Consider the following 15131-nt stretch of genomic DNA (forward strand, 5'->3'; position numbering starts at 1 on the left):
GTGGCAGCTTCCTCTGACAAACACGCTCCACGTACTTTATCAAATTTGCAAATGCCACACAGCTGGGGGAACGATGGCAAATCCGCCAGATGACAGAGCTGGGATCTAAAGAGAAGCTGACAGGCTGGAGCGATGGGGTTGATCTAACGAGATGAAACTTAACAGGGACAAACGTGTTTATTTCATCTTGTTTGTTTATTTGTGCCCTGCCTCCACCTAGGAGGAATGGAGGAACAGCAGCTCCCAGGAGGAAGGAAGTGAAACACCCACACCCCAGACCTGAGTGCACAGAGCCCCATACGGTCAGCCTGTCCTGTTGGGCAAGGACCTCTGGGCAGCTCAAGCCTGGCCGTCCTGCATGCCGTCCCCCTGGGAAGCAGGCCCCATGCCTCTCTCTCCTTTCCTATGGCTAGGGTGCCCCCAGGCAGCCTTTCCCTTTACACACGTCCCAGCAAGAGTCAGGCTTGGGCCTAACACAGGTGGATTCTGCCAAGAACTCTCCACTCTCTACTCAGAGCTGACAGGGCTGGGCTCAGAATTTCACCAGCTCAGCTGAAAATGCCTCTCTCCTCTCTGGTGGGCACCTCCCAGTTTCTTCAAGGGGTCTTTTACCACTTTGGCTGGGGAGAAGATTCAACAGGAAGATGGCCACTTGTTCCAAACATCATAAGGAGAAGAGTTAGGTTGGTTCTGAGGACTCCCGAGGGAGTGGGGCTGGGCCTTGTGAGCGGAAGCCTCAGACAGACAAACCTCAGCTCTGCAGCAGAAGGAAGACCTTCACTATTTTGAGCCTTGGGCTGCCTTGAGAGGTAACGAGCCTCCCGTCACTGGAGGTATGTCAGGAGAGGCTGCATGGGCACTCAGCAGAGATGCTGGCATGGAATAGATGGAGGGAACTACATGAGTTTGAAAGTCTTGCCCTACACTGAGATGGTGCAACACTAGGCAAGCTTTTGGTTAAAGCTTGACAGAGTTTTTCACCCCTGGGAATCTTCCTGAACGTGGCACCTCTCCCTGAGGTCTAATAGATTGAGACATAAAAGGAGCTTGAGGTGGCAGCCAGGGGTGAGGGTCCCTGAGCATCGCCAAGGGCATTGTGGCTGTGGCGTGTGGCCAGGGGTCACCAGAGAACAGGGGAGACTCCAGACCCCTGGTCACCAGAACTGTCCTGCGTCCCACCCCTCGCATACCCACTCAGCTTCTCAGCCTGCAGGGGGCCTGGTGCTCCAGGAGGTGGCCGGAATCCAGGAAGTCTCTCCACGCCCCTGCCCTGCTCCTTGTCCTCTGAGGGGCAGTGAAGTCTGCATCCCCAGCCCTGCCCTCTCAGCACTGCTGAGAACCCAGTGGAGTCTGGTGTACACGGGGCTGGGCCACAGGCCTGCAGGAAGATGTCGCCCCCATCGCCACATGCCCCACCATCCTGCCAAGCATCATTATGAGACCAGGCCCAGGCCAGCTTTCCAAATGCTGACTCCTGGGGCCCTGCCAGGCACCAAGTGGGGGCATCAGGTCCTTGACCAAAGCCTGTCCTGGAGGGAGGAGGAGAATAGGAAAAGACCTGCCCCATTGCGTCACCGCAGACTCACCAGCATCACAGACACGCCCCGTTATCCCCTCCCCTCCTCTCACCTGGGGAGGAAGGCTCTCTCCCTACCCTATGGCTTCCCAGGAGGGCTTCCTGGAGGAGGAGTTAATCCAGCTGCAAGGTCTGGGGGAGAATGTAGGAGTTTACGTGGGGCAACAGGGGCTGGTGGGGAAATAAGAATGAGCTGGAGAGGGAGCCAAGAGGGCGGTGGGGGTGGGTGGGCACATCCCTAGCTGGCAAGGGCATGGGCCTGGATTTGATTCCCGGGTTCTTCGACTTCCTGGCTGTGTGACACACTTAGATGACACACTTCCTCTGGACCTCAGGTTTCCCATCTATATAATGGGGATGATACAGGTACCCACCTCACAGGTGTTGAAAGGACTAAATGACATAATGCACTGTGCCTGGTACATGCACAGTACTGATGATGATGATGATGAAAATGTGTGACTCCAGAGGGTGTGACTACAAATAAACAGATGGAAGTAACCAGTATTCAGACTTCAGCTGATTACAAAGAACTTGTCTAAGAAGCAGACACATCTCTGCCTGGAGCAGGCTGCTGCATGAAGTGGTGAGCCCCCTGTCCCCAGAAGCATTCAAGCACCGGGGCCCTGTGGAGGAATGCCTGTGCAGAGGGGAGGCCTCCGAGGGTGTGTGAGGATGGCCAGCAGGGGTCAGCAGCACAGCGGGAGGGAAGGGAGGTGGCCCGCGCACCTCCCAGCAGCTGTGGGGACAGTGGCGAGGTCAGGCTTGGGCAGGCTGCCTTGCTCTGGCCTGGGCAGAGGCACGTCCTGCAGGGTCAGCTGGCTGGGTGCGGGTGATGGGCAAAGGAGGGCTGTGAGGCTTCCAATGAGCAGCCCCGAGGGTGAACACATGGTGGACCTGAGGGGGGCTCTGGGCAGACTGGGGAGGCCAGCACAGGGGTGCTGGCACCCCAGGAGACGAAGTTCTCGGTACAAGCCCCCGGAAGAGTCGCTCGGGTGGCCAGTGATAGGGCCTGCTGACCCAGCCATCTGTGCTGAGCCTCCCCAGCTCTCTGTCTGAGGAGTGAGGCCTTCTTCCCCTTCTGATCCCCACAGTGGGGGCCGGCAGGGTCTGTTGCACCCCACCTCCAGGACCCAGCTCTCCCTCAGCTCCACAGGGTGCCTCTTGAGGCCAGGAGACTGAGGATGAGGAGACTGGGTCCAGGGAGCCCCAGGGACTCAGCCATGTCCCCAGACCCTTGTCCCAGCCGGCACAGCCAAACAGAGAACCCCAAAGCTGGTGCTTCTCTCTCTGCATCCTCCAGGACTGAAGAGGGAGGGGCGTGCAATACAGCTGCTCTGGGAGAGAAGGGGGCACTGGGGCGGGGAGCGGGGTGGGGAGGGGAGAGCCTCATACCTCCCCTGCAGCCTGCCCTGGTGCAGCCCTCTGGTTGGCTGTCGGGGCACTCACCTAGGGCAGAGGGTGCATGAGGCGTTCCTTCCTTCTTTGGCCCAGCAGAGGCCTCCATCAGAGATAGCAGCTGCAGCCTCAGACTGAGGCGGGGGAGCCGGGTCCAGGTATGAGCCGAGGATGTGTCACAGCTGTCAGAGCAGACTCGGGCGTGGCTGGAGTGCCCTCTGCCCAGCCCCTGGGCCCTGCAGGAGGGGGCACAGGTCACTCCTGGCCCCCAGAGTGCCCTCCACCTCCCTCTGTGGAGGGTGTGCCAGGGCAGGGCAGGAGGGGAAGGGGCAGGTTAAAGGCGGGAGCAGAGGAGGAGGGAGCAGACCTTCCCTGGCTGGGAGCCAGAGGGAGCTGATGACTCCCCCACCCCAGGAAATGCTCTGGCAACTGATGGGGAAAATGACCTGGCCAACAGCGTCCAGGAGGGGGCCAGCGTTCAGGGTGGCTCCAGGGACACAGGGAAGCTTCTCTGACAAAATCAAACCAAAGCCAAAGCAAATAAAACTTCTCCTAAGAGGAAGAGGCCTGAAATTCCACCATTAAAGATTCATTCCTTTAGCTTAACACTTTGTCCTTTTTAAAAATGCAAACCTATCAAAGCCTCACCTATAAGTCGGTTTGTCAAAGGAAAGGAGAGAGAATGTACAGCATCCCAGTGAAGAGAAACGTGAGGAAGCCGAGGGAGAGAGCAGGGGGGCCCGTTTCCCAGGATTTACTTTGCTGGCTACACAGCTTTGGCCAAGGGCCAGCTCTAAAGTCACCTGTGAGGGAGAGGAAGCTGCGTCTCCCAGTGCTGTTCCTGTGTTCCGGGAGTGATTCACAGGACAGACTCACAGCCCTTCACCCAGACACCACTCACATATGCACACGCCCCCACATACATGTCAACATGTGTACACGTGCGTGCCACAAACTACACAGGCAAGCACGCACCCCCACCCCCGTCCCCACTCTCACCTGGGCGTGACATGGAATCCGGGAAACAGAAGATTCTGGGCCCAGCTGACCCCTAGGGGAAGACAGCGGGGAACGGTCTCCACTGTCCCCCGGGGGGGTGCTTCCCGACACAGGGTGGAAGCTTGCAGCCAGTGAATCTTTACGGAGAGTCTGTGGGAAGCTGCTGAAGCACCTTGTGACATCTGAGAGGCGGAGCCATGAACCCATTAGCAGGATTAGTTCTCAGGTTAACATCTGCCTGGACCTTCCGCAGCCTTGGCCCTCCGCGTCCTCAGTCCACCCCGCCTGCAGGATCCGCCTGCACCGCAGCTATTTCTCTGCGGCTTCAGCAGGGCAAGGGGGGTCCACATCGGGGCATGGGGCCAATATACTTGGGGCCTCTTCAATTCCTTTCCTTCTTTCTGTTTCAATTGTGGTAAAATACCCTTCCCTTCTTTTTCAGTAAGTTTCATTTTTATACAAGTAACACGTGGACGTAATTTTTACAATCAAATAGTATTTCATGGCTGGTACACAGCAGGTGCCACATAAATGAAGGAATGAATGAAAGAGGGGCCCCCTTGAGGTCTCTCCAGCTCCTCACAGTGGGGGCACCCAGTGAGCATGGCAGGGAGCACGGACGTCCTGCAGGACTGGTGAGAAACCGGAAGGCACAGCTGCAGGGAGCCAGGCTTGTCAGATGAAATGCAGGAAGCCCAGGGACTTGCCTGAGGTCACTGCCCTTTGGGCTCGACCAGCCCCGCCCCTGCTCCCCGCCCGTCCCGGCACTGTCCCGGGGCCACTATGGCTGCCCCGGCCTGGGCAGGTGACTGGCTTCTCACGTTCCAGGCCTGACTGTATCTGCTCCCTCAGCGCGGGAAAGGGCGCCAGAGGGGCGACAGCCAGAGGGAAGAGCTTTGGAAACGGAGCCGGCCCTTGCCTGCGGGGGCTCCTCCTGCCTTGGAACTTGGGGGCCAGGCGTCTACCCTGGTCTTCCTGAAGGGCAGTGGTGGCCAGCAGGCTAAAATAGGACAAGAGGTGAGAGAGAAATCTCGCAGGGCCCTGTGGGACCCGCAGGGCCAGGTCCTCTCAGCACCTCACGGGGATCACTGCTGCCCCCCGATAGGGCCCCCCAGAATCTCAGCGCCTCCCAGGGGCTTCTCGATCCCATGCAAGGAGTCAGCAGTCAGGGCCTCAGTTTCCTCATCTGTGAAATGTGGGCTAATAATTGCACTTCCCTCGCAGAGCGATTAACCAAGTTCAGACAATCAGTGGCTAGAAGAGGGCCTGGCACATACAAGGCTTCATACGTGTCTGCTGATGGTGCTGCTCCACACGTCATGATCTGACCCCCTGCTCTTGCTGCCAGGTCTCAGCATCCCCCTGCCCTCCCGGTCCTCCCAGTCCCCTCACGGTCCGTGGCAGCCTGTGGGCATGGGGCGTGGGGCGTAGGCTGCCCAGAGAACTCCCTGACCACCAGCCTGCCAGGCCCTGGAGGTGGTGGGGACGGCTGCCAGGGGACAGGGTAGGGGCAGGCCAAGGATGGATAGCCACTCTGGCCCCGCTTGCCAGACTCAGCAGAAACCAGGGCCAGCGGTAATGGGCTGGCAGCCCCCAGCTATAAGCACCTTCATTTTCTGCCACAATTAAATGAGCGCCTGTGTCTGCTCACGCTCACTTATTCAATTACCTTCGCGGCCCTGAAGAGAAACAGCCATAAATAACACACATTAGCCGCCCCCTGGGCTGTCATCCCTGCCCATCACTCTCACAGGCCCACCCCAGCCCTTCCTGAGGCCCCCGACCATCGCCTTGTGCATCCCATTTCTCCAAGGAAATCCTCCCAGTGCCCACCATCCACGTCTGAAAGTCAGTCCCTGGCCTGAGAATCGGCAGATCTGGGTCCCCATCAGGTTTTACCCGCCCAGCTGTGGGTCTCTGGGGGGCCACCCCCCTCTGCAGGCCTCTCATCTGTGAAACAACAGAAAAAGTCTACGTGAGCTGTAAAGTGTTGCCCTTGCAAGAGGCTGTGGTCCTGGCTGCACAGTCAAAATGTGGGCACCCCAGAAGGGAGGAGAGATGAGGTGTCCTCTCTCTGCCTGCCCCCACCCCACCCCCACTCCAGCTGCCTGAAGGCTTCCAGAAGTGCCATGCTCTTGTGTGCCTCCATGCCTTTGTGGGTGCTATTCCCCTTGCTGTTCCCTTCATTCACTTCTCTGTCAGGGGACTCCTATGTACCCTTCAAGGCCCAGCTTGGGCACCACCTCCCCTGGGAGGCCTGAAGCCCACCCTCCATAGCAAGCCGATTAACCTCTCCCTTTCCTCCCTTCCTTATGCTCCCACAGCACCTTATATGCGCCTCTGTGGTACCCACGGGTCCTGCATTGGGGGAGAGTGCCAGGTTCAAGTATTCTGGGCCACTGTCCCCATAACCATGTCAGGCATGAATCTGAATTCAGGACTGGGAAGTGGAGCCACTGCGGTTCCCCTCCCTGATGGAGGCCGGTCTGCACGAGGCCTTGCTAGCCATTTCTAATGACAGTAATACTAGCCAACATTGTGGAGGCCTTGTGTCAGACACTGTGAATCCTAAGAAAATTATCCCGCAATACAGACGAGGAAACCGAGGCTCAGGGAGGCTAAGATGCTTGTCCAAGGTCACATCTCCAGGAAAGGGCAGCCCAGGTCTGTCACATCCATAGCCCGTGCTCTTCGCCAGCCTCCACGCCGCGCAGCACAAAGAACCGGCAGTTGTGGGCCTCGGGTTCAAGTCTGGCTCTTGTGCTGGGTGCCGTGTGACTCTGGGCAGGTCCTTTCCTCTCTTTGCAGCCTCGTTTTGTCTCTCCTCCCCTCTAAAATGGAAAGATTGTGACAGATGGCCTCTGAGGGACCCTGCAGCTCTGACGTTCCGGGATTTCTTTTCTTTCTGTAAAGCACTGCTCCGACCAGCGGGACCCACAAAGCTGTTAAAACTAAAGGCAGGAATGGTGGGTTCACCCCCTGGGGAGACGCTCCGGGGCAGGGGCCCCCGTGCCCCCCGCTCCTGCCTGGAAGGCAGGTGACAGCCTGTTCTCTGAAGAGGGCAGACCTCCACCCTAGAGTCGTGGCCAAGTTCTCTGGGACTCTCGGGAAGGCAGCGCAGGGTCCCTCCTCTGACGGCCTTTGATGTCAGCCTCCCGGGAGGCCTCATAAGTGTAACACGCGGACTATTTACGGGCCGAGGAGACACGCGCTGCCACACGGATGGCGCGTAACTGGGTTCTCAGTCACACGCTGCCTCTTTCCCAGATTAACAGTCCGCAGGAGTCCAGCCCTGAGAGCTGTCTTGGGAAGGCGCCTCTCTGAGCCTCAGCCAGACGGGAGCTGGGGACGCGGCTCGTAACCCAGAACCAGCCAGTGCCAAGTCCCCGACCCGTGTCCCCGCACGGGGACCAGCCAGCACCTCCCTCCTGACCCTCCCCAGCCCAAACCTGGCCCTGGGCTTTCCCACGCTTTCCCCCTCGGCGTGGGGATGTGTCCTTCTCCGTGTGTGACTGCAGGGCTGCCTGGTGAAGAAGAGAGTGGTGAGGAGCAGGGCCCTGGTTCAAATCCTGGCTCTGCCACTTACTCGCCGTGTGACATGAGGGAGCCTCCATTTCTCCCTGGGCCTCCATTTCTCAGCGTAAAACGAGGGTAACAGCCCTCCCCTCACAGGGCTGTTGTGAGGGTCAGAATGCTCGCTGCCCCTGCTGAATGACGGCGTGCCAGTGGCTGTGGTGGCTCCCTCAGCACCACCTCCCACCCTGAGCCAGCTCCCCATCCCCCCCCGCCACCTGGTGGGCTCCTGACACTGTCCCCGGAGCTGGTTGATGACATCCCTGCAGCTCCCTGGTCACGGGAGCCCAGCTGACTCACAGAGGATTTAACACGCGCCCCTGCTGTGCACAATCCCCTCAGATTCTGGGGTCCCCTGGGGCAGGTGGAGGCCGAGGATGGGGAGTGGCTGCCCTGGCCAGGGCGGGGGCCCTCCTTCTCGAGAGGTCTTAGCTCATCAGCTGTTTGGGACCCCAGAGGAACTAGGCAGGCTCTGCTGCAGAGACCTGGACGGGATCCAGGCTAGAAGTTCCCATGTGGGGTCGGGGACCAGTCAGGCTGGCACGGATGCCATTCTGGGGGAGCCACCAGCCCACCGGTCTCGAGCTGTCCTCTGACTGTGAAGGGCAGGGTGACTTCTCTCAGCGTGTGCTCCCTCCTGGGCTTTAGAGGGACTGGGTGGCAGCTGATGGGGGAGGTGGCCAATCCCCAGAGGACCCAGGGCACTGCCATCTGGAGAGGCTCTGGTCGACTCGGAGACCTGGGGAGGTAGATGCGTGAGATCAATGCGTCAACCACGAAGGAAGCTGACGGGCTCCGTCCCTGGGACCTTGCTCTGGGATTCCCTTTGGGGAACAGGGCCTGTGTGAGGTCACTCAGTACCCAAGTCTCTGGGCAGAATCCCACAGCCCTGCCCTCCCCAGGGCCCCAGGTCCCAAAGGCCCACTAATTAGGATGCACCTGTTCAGCCCAATGTGCTCCCCCACCTGGGGCGCTCACACGTCCACAGCCGGAGGCTGACCCGCACCCACACGCATGCACACACACACACTCACACGCATACACACTCACACAGCACACTGAACACAGCAGAATGAGAACAAGAAGTATCAGCAGAAACAGAAACGTTAACAAGAGAACGCAAGAGAAAAAAAGAAAAACCAGAGACAGAAAAAGCCAAGACAGCCCAGGAAATAGCTGAGAGGCAGGAAACGGAGGGGGACACAGAGAGACTGTGGAGGGACTCACAGGACTGAGGGTGCTTCCCCTCTGAGCCTTGGCATCCCAGCCTGTAAAATGGGGCTCTTTACACTGAGGGAGGGCAGGAGGGGGCCAGTCTGCACACTTGTCTCGGAGGCCCCCACACGGCGCGGGGAGGGGGAAGAGGAGAAGGAAGAGGAGGGTGGCATGCCAAGCTGGGGTGCAGCAAGAAGGGGCCTGCAAAGGAAGGATGTCACAGGGTGACGGTGACCAGGCCGAGGCCCCCACGCCCGAGGTCAGGAAGAAGAAAGGAAACCCCCAGACACCACCAGTGGGGGGTTCCCGACTCCACACACCCCCAGCTGTGAAAGTCAGAGCATCAAGAGGCTGGGAAGGGAAACCAGAGACCCAGAGTGCATTCACGTATTCATTCATTCATTCATTCATTCATGCACCAAACATGTCCTGGGAGGCTGGTGCTGTGCTGCATGCTGGGGACACAGTGTGGAGCAAAATGAGCCAAGTCACCAAGGACTTGGTGACTCAAGGAAGGGAAACGCGGGGAGAAAACAGTCACACAGGTAAAAGGGCGACTATATCTGGGATCAGTGCTTCTGAAGAAAGGTACGTGTCAGAGAGGTCAGGGAGGGCTTCTTGGAAGAGGTGACACTTGAGCTGGCATCTGAAGTGCAAAGAGGAGTTAGGCAGGTGAAGAGGTGAGGGAAGGGCACCCCAGGAAGAAGGGACAGCAGGTGCAAAGGCCCTGCGCAAGGTGTGGCTAGACCATAGAAGGTGAGGGGAACACCTCAGGAGATGGGGCAGGAGAGGTGGGCAGGGGCTGGGCCCTGGGGAGGGCTTTGGACTTTATTCCAAGGACAGGGAGTCCCTGAAGAGTATTAAGCAGGTAAGTAGCATGACCCGAATTGTTTCAAAACATCGCTCTGGGCAATGGATTGTAGGAGTGGGGATGTGAGGAAAAGGGAGGGCACCATAAGGAGCCACTGAAGTCATGCGTTCGGGACATGTCAGGGCAGTGGGCCAGGGTGGTGGAGGTGGAGATGAAGAAGGGACTAGTCTGGGACGTGAAATCCACAGAATGTGGTGATGGATGAACTTCCAGGGAAGGCGGCAGTGAGCGGACAGTCCTAAATGGTCAGGGTAGGCCGGGGTGGGAGAGGTGAAGGGTGAGGGCCAGGGAGGGACTAGCCCACCCCTTTGCCTTGAGGGGACAGTCCCCAAATTGTTAGCATGTGCTTAGGAGCCCCAAGCATCTGCCTCCAAGTGGTGGCATCCAAGAGCTGGCCTGGAACGCTCTGTCCACAGGAGAGCGCGCTGGTCAGGGCTGATTCCTGGGAGGAGGGGCAGGGGCCAGGCCCAGAGGGTGGACGGGGCGGGGAGTCGTCGGGTCACAGGGGCAGGTCACAGCCATGGCTGCAGAAAGAGGCTGAGCAGCAGGCATCTTGCAAGCGAAGCTGAGCTTCAGAAAAACGACCACAGGAAGAACTTGGCCACAGTCAGGAAACACCAGTCAAGTGGCTGGTTTGATTGCGTAACAGAAAGCGCCAGATCACCAGCTCGCCGCGGCAGGGCCCTGCGCTTTTGGTTCCCTGCCGTGTGTCTCGGATCACATATTAGGGGCTCAAAAATGTTAAATAAATGTATGATGAAGTCGGGATGGAACCTTGCTCTTTACAACAAAACAAAAACAGAAACCAGGTACTGAAATGTGGACTGAGCCCCTCGAGGCCCTGGGTTCACCCAGGCTCAGCCACTCCCTGGCCATCGGCTCAGGTGGGAGGTCCGTTCCCTCTGCACCCCTGAGGGCCTCCCGGCTCAGCCCTGTGGGGGCTCCAGGGTTCCCAGAACAGGGATCTCAGTCCAGCCGGGCGGAAGGGGAGGTGGGGGAGGGCTGGGGGAAAGGAGATCACATTCTGTCTTCCAGGGCCAGGTAACAGGAGCCGCACATAGCTGGGCAGGGAGAGGGACAAGCATGCAGGAGGCGCGCCCGGCAGCCTGACCATCTGCCTTCCCTAGTGAAATGCGATCCACTGCCCCGGGCCAGGGAGCGAGGGGGGCATGCATGGGATCCTCATTCCACTTTAAACCAGGCCTCAGGGCGCCCTGGGAATCCCTGCCTGGGTGTGGGGAGGACTGGGGTGGGGCGGGATGGGAAAGAATGCCCACCACAGGAAGGGCAGCTGGGCGGGCGGCCCCCAGACCTGCTGCGTTGAGACCTTCCCGTGACACCTTCTTTTGCTGCTAACACACTGTTGAGCAGCTCGTCTATGCCAGGCCCTGGAGTGGGTGCAGAGGGCACTAAATGGACAATGGCCGAGGGGACCTCTGGGACGAGGGGCGGAGACCTGGGTTCTAGTCCCGCCTCATGTCCCATTTCGCCTTCTGTCAGAACTGGGGGATCATCTGCTCCGTGATGGGAGTGAGGGAGGAGAAGCTGTCTGTACTGAATGAGTTCTCCACGGACACCTGGAAATGCGGGAAGGGGGAGACGGAAAAGCCATCATAGCTCAGGGCTGCAGCAATGGGCTGCGGGGACCCTGGGGGAAGCAAGAACATGCGGGATGTGGCCCAGAGCCAGAGAGAGGCTGGCCCAGACGGGGTGGGGGACGTTGTCTGCCCGGCCTCAGGCCCAGGAGGAGGCTGAGCCCCAAGGCTGCTGAGCCTCTGGGGGCCGATGGCCCCCACACGGAGAAGCCCAGAAGCCCAGCAAGCGACAGGCTGGGGCCGAGGGCAAGTGGATGCCCAGTGTCCAGGGGAACTGCAGCCAGAAGTCCGGGGTAGCTTGAGTCGCCTGAGGAGCAGACTTCAGACCTTCCTAATATTCGGTCCAGGGTCACTCAGACCCGAAGCCCGTCCCTTGACAAACCCCTGTCCTTTGCCCCCAGCCCATCTCTCCCCGCCCACACATCACCAGACCTTGTCAAGCCTGCCTCCTCAACATCCCAGGAACTCGCCCCCTCCCTTCCGCCACTGCCCCTCTCCCCACCAGGCTAGGACTCACCTGGGGACGGCACTGGGGGTCCTCAGATCCTGCCTTCCCACCTTTGATCCGCTCCTCCCCAATCGGCTCTCCTCAAAGCAGGGCGAGCACTATGAACACAAGCCTGAGCCTGGCCCTTCCTGGCATAAAGCCCTTCAGTTTCTCCGGAGAAGCTAAGGAGAGAGGCCTGTGAGGCCCACCTCCCCCACCCCAGCCTCATCTGTCATCACTCCCCTCTCCCTGCATGTTCGGCTACTCTGAGCACCTCTGCCTCCCTGAACACCCCTCCTCCCCACTGCCTCTGGGCCTTTGCACTCTTCTCCTAGAAAGAGCATTCTTCTCACCACCCTCCACCCAACTCAACCTGGATGACCCTATTTCTCCTTCAGGTCTCCATTGGTCAGTTCCTTCAGGATGCCTTCCCTGCTCCCTACAGGCTGGATGAGGGGCCCCCTAAGCCCCATGTTCTCCCACCAAACACACTGGAATTGCCCTTTGACTTGCTGAACCCTACCCCCTACCCCCTACCCCCACTGTAATCCCCTGACAACAGGCACTGGTCGGGCAGGTTCCCGGGTCAGCCTAGCAGAGCGCCCAGCACACACAAGGGCCTCAAAAAATACTTGATTGACTGACTTCAAGCTGATTGAGTGTTGACTGACTGACTGTCCTGAAGCTGATTAACTACTGATTGACTGAATGTCTTGCTGCAGGATTTTCCTTCTCTCAGGCAGCCACAGCTTAGACCAGACTGGCACTGAGGTTGTGGGGATGGGCTGGGGGCAGGGGGACCAGTGGAAGGGAGAACACTACCCCCAACCCTAGCCTTACCCCATGAACAAGGAATCAAAAAATAACCAGGGGCCTTTGTGTGCAGGGACCTGACATCCCTCCAGGCAGCAGAGCTGAACCAGACCACTCCTCCTCTTCCTCCCCCACCCACCCCCTCCCCCTGCCCGGCCCTCTGGCCCTGCTCCACTGCAGCCCAACACCAGCTGACAGCTGGACATGCCAGCCCTTCCCCAGGGTCAGGTGACCTCCCCTCCCCAGGCCACCTCCCCAGGCAGCCTAGCTCTCTGGGCAGACCTGAGTCTGGGCAGACCTCTCTACCAGTGCGACAGTGGACAGGGACTTCTCTATGCTGGACACTAGGAAGGGCCTTTGCCCGACGCCTGCAGTCAGTGGGTCCTGAAAGAGAAGATTACTTTCTGCTGGACCCCTCCCTTCCACACACTCCCACGACCCCTCCAGGAAGAGGCCCAGGTGAGTGCTGCCTTGGGAGATAGCGATGGGCAGGGAGGGCCTTGCCGAACCCTTGATGGTGCCTGAGTGAGGGGAGAGAGGGTCTCATGGCCACAGGGCCTGTTCATACCATGGGGGACTGAGGCGGTGGGCCTCGTCTCCATCCAGGACCCCCTGACCAGGGGTCGGCCCTGTGGAGGTGCCAGCGTGTCTGTACATCTGTGTGTGCCTGTGTGTCTATGGGGGGATGCTGGGACAGTTCAGCAACATCGAAATCCTGTCATTTGCTCCTCTCCCACCTCTCTCCCCCTTCCCCTAGAGTAATTCAAACCCTCCGTTTCCTAAGGTGTTCCAGAATCTCTAACTTTGGCCCCTGAGTGAAGGCAGGGAGGGCTGGGGTGAGCTGGGATGGCAGAGGAAGCTGCAGGGGCGGGGGTTGGAGCCAATGATTCCCACTCCACGCTGGATTAACCCTTAACAAGGCCGCTGTCCCAGGGAAGTGAGCAGCACCCCCTGGGCCCCTGGAACAGCGTGTCCTATCCCAGCAGCCCCACCCTTCCGCCCTGGTCTGGATGACGTCAGCGCCTGTGGGCAGTGGCCCAGGCCTGGGTGTGGGGCGCCCCCATGGAGTGGGGCGTGGTGGACCGTGGGCAGTGGAGGCATGTCACCACCAGGGGCCCCCCTGCCCTGGGCAGTGGCAGTCTTTGGGGCCCCCCTCCCCATGGGCTCTTCTGGGCCCTCCCGTGAACCTAAGACCTGAACCTGAGCCTGCCATGGTCCTCAGGATCTCTGGGGGCCTTAACAACATCTGGGCCAGGCCCGGTCCCCGGAGATTCAGACCCCACAGGGCAGGACCCAGGCTTCTAGAGTTTTTAAAAGCTACGTTTACTTTTTACCACGAAAAACGTTAAGCCTACAGGAAAACACAGGGGGAACGATATCGTGCACACCTGCGTGTCCTGACGGCGTCGGGATTTACACAGCACATAGTTTTGCCACATTTGCTTCACGGAAAACTCTAAGGCTAAAGTATTTTCAAGTAATTTATGGACATCACAGCTTTGCCCCCCAAAGTACAGGTTCCCACATGGCCCCAAAGCCATTATCCCACCAACAAAATGAACGACTCCCCAAGAACGTCCACACCCAGTCCATGTTCACACTTCCCCAACTGCCCCCTAAGTGTTTTGATGCTTCATTTAGACCAGGACCCAGTCAAGGTGCCGCAGGTCAGTATGTCTTCTAAGTATCTCAATCTGGAATTGTCTCTGCCAACCCCCTGCCCAATTCTCCCCCCACCACACTGACTCACTGAATCGAAGGGCCAGTTGTCGCATAGGAGGGTAAGAACATGGCCGGGTCAGACAGCTGTCAGTACAGATAGGGAAACTGAGGCCCAGAGAGGAAGGGACAGGGAGTCTGAGACAGAACCAGAATCCCTGGTGCCCCCTGTGCTGCGCTCCCCCAGAGCTGCCTCTTTCTGGCGATTTGAGAAACTCCTCTCCTGCGAGGGGACTGTGGCTCCTGGGATCCTCCTTGTGCTCTGCCCAGGGCCTCCTGGGGGCGGCAGGCCAGGCTGAGCCCACCCCGCGGCCAGCAGCGTGTCCTTGCTTTCTCCTGCTCTGAGCAGGGCACCTGAATAAATCCTTTCTGTATGGCTGCTATCTTGTTCACCAGTGGCCGGAGGGAACAGCAATCGACTTTATGAGCATCGTGCATTGTGCATCGAGCATCGGGTTGTTCAGGGAACCGGCTGGGGGAGGTGGGTGGTGGGCGAGGGGAGGTGAGAGGATAGGGCACACTGTGCCGCTTTGGCAGCCCCTCACCTCATACCGGTTACTTCTCCTCATCAGCCAGGCCGCCCAGCTGGCAGCTGAAGGGGTGAGGAGTCCGCTGCCCCGGGGAGGGAGGGACCTGTGGAGTGGAGAAGCAGAGGACCCCATTTCCTCGGCTCAGACGTGCTCTGCAGCACCCTCACCCTACCTCCTCCTTGGCAAGCCCTGCCCCCCGGTTTTGGGGTCCATCCCCTTGTGGATGGAGCAGGCACCCCACTCCTCAGAACATGCCTCATGCAGGGCAGGAAGCTCCCCGACCCAGACAAGCTTTAGAAAAAGCAGGGGTGACAAGGAGAGAAGGGAGTGTGGGGGACATCCACCCCATGAGGAC

General features: G+C 59.2%; 1 protein-coding gene and 1 long non-coding RNA gene across 2 annotated transcripts in view; one reads left to right on the forward strand and one right to left on the reverse strand.

The window, feature by feature from the left end:
* On the reverse strand, positions 1 to 13176 carry LOC131413760 (uncharacterized). Its single transcript, XR_009222019.1, has 7 exons — positions 12810 to 13176; positions 11745 to 11896; positions 7765 to 11209; positions 7423 to 7497; positions 3974 to 6804; positions 1630 to 3156; positions 1 to 1529 (listed from the first exon to the last, which is right to left on the reverse strand). It is a non-coding gene; the product is annotated as an uncharacterized LOC131413760 (long non-coding RNA).
* IP6K3 (inositol hexakisphosphate kinase 3) overlaps positions 12834 to 15131 on the forward strand; it is a 22217-nt gene continuing 19919 nt past the window's right edge. The window contains exon 1 of the mRNA XM_058554590.1: positions 12834 to 12986. The gene's annotated coding sequence lies outside the window, so the exon portion shown is untranslated. The remainder of the gene's footprint in view (positions 12987 to 15131) is intronic.

The sequence above is a fragment of the Diceros bicornis genome, chromosome 14 (assembly GCF_020826845.1).
Source record: "Diceros bicornis minor isolate mBicDic1 chromosome 14, mDicBic1.mat.cur, whole genome shotgun sequence".
Taxonomy (NCBI): domain Eukaryota; kingdom Metazoa; phylum Chordata; class Mammalia; order Perissodactyla; family Rhinocerotidae; genus Diceros; species Diceros bicornis.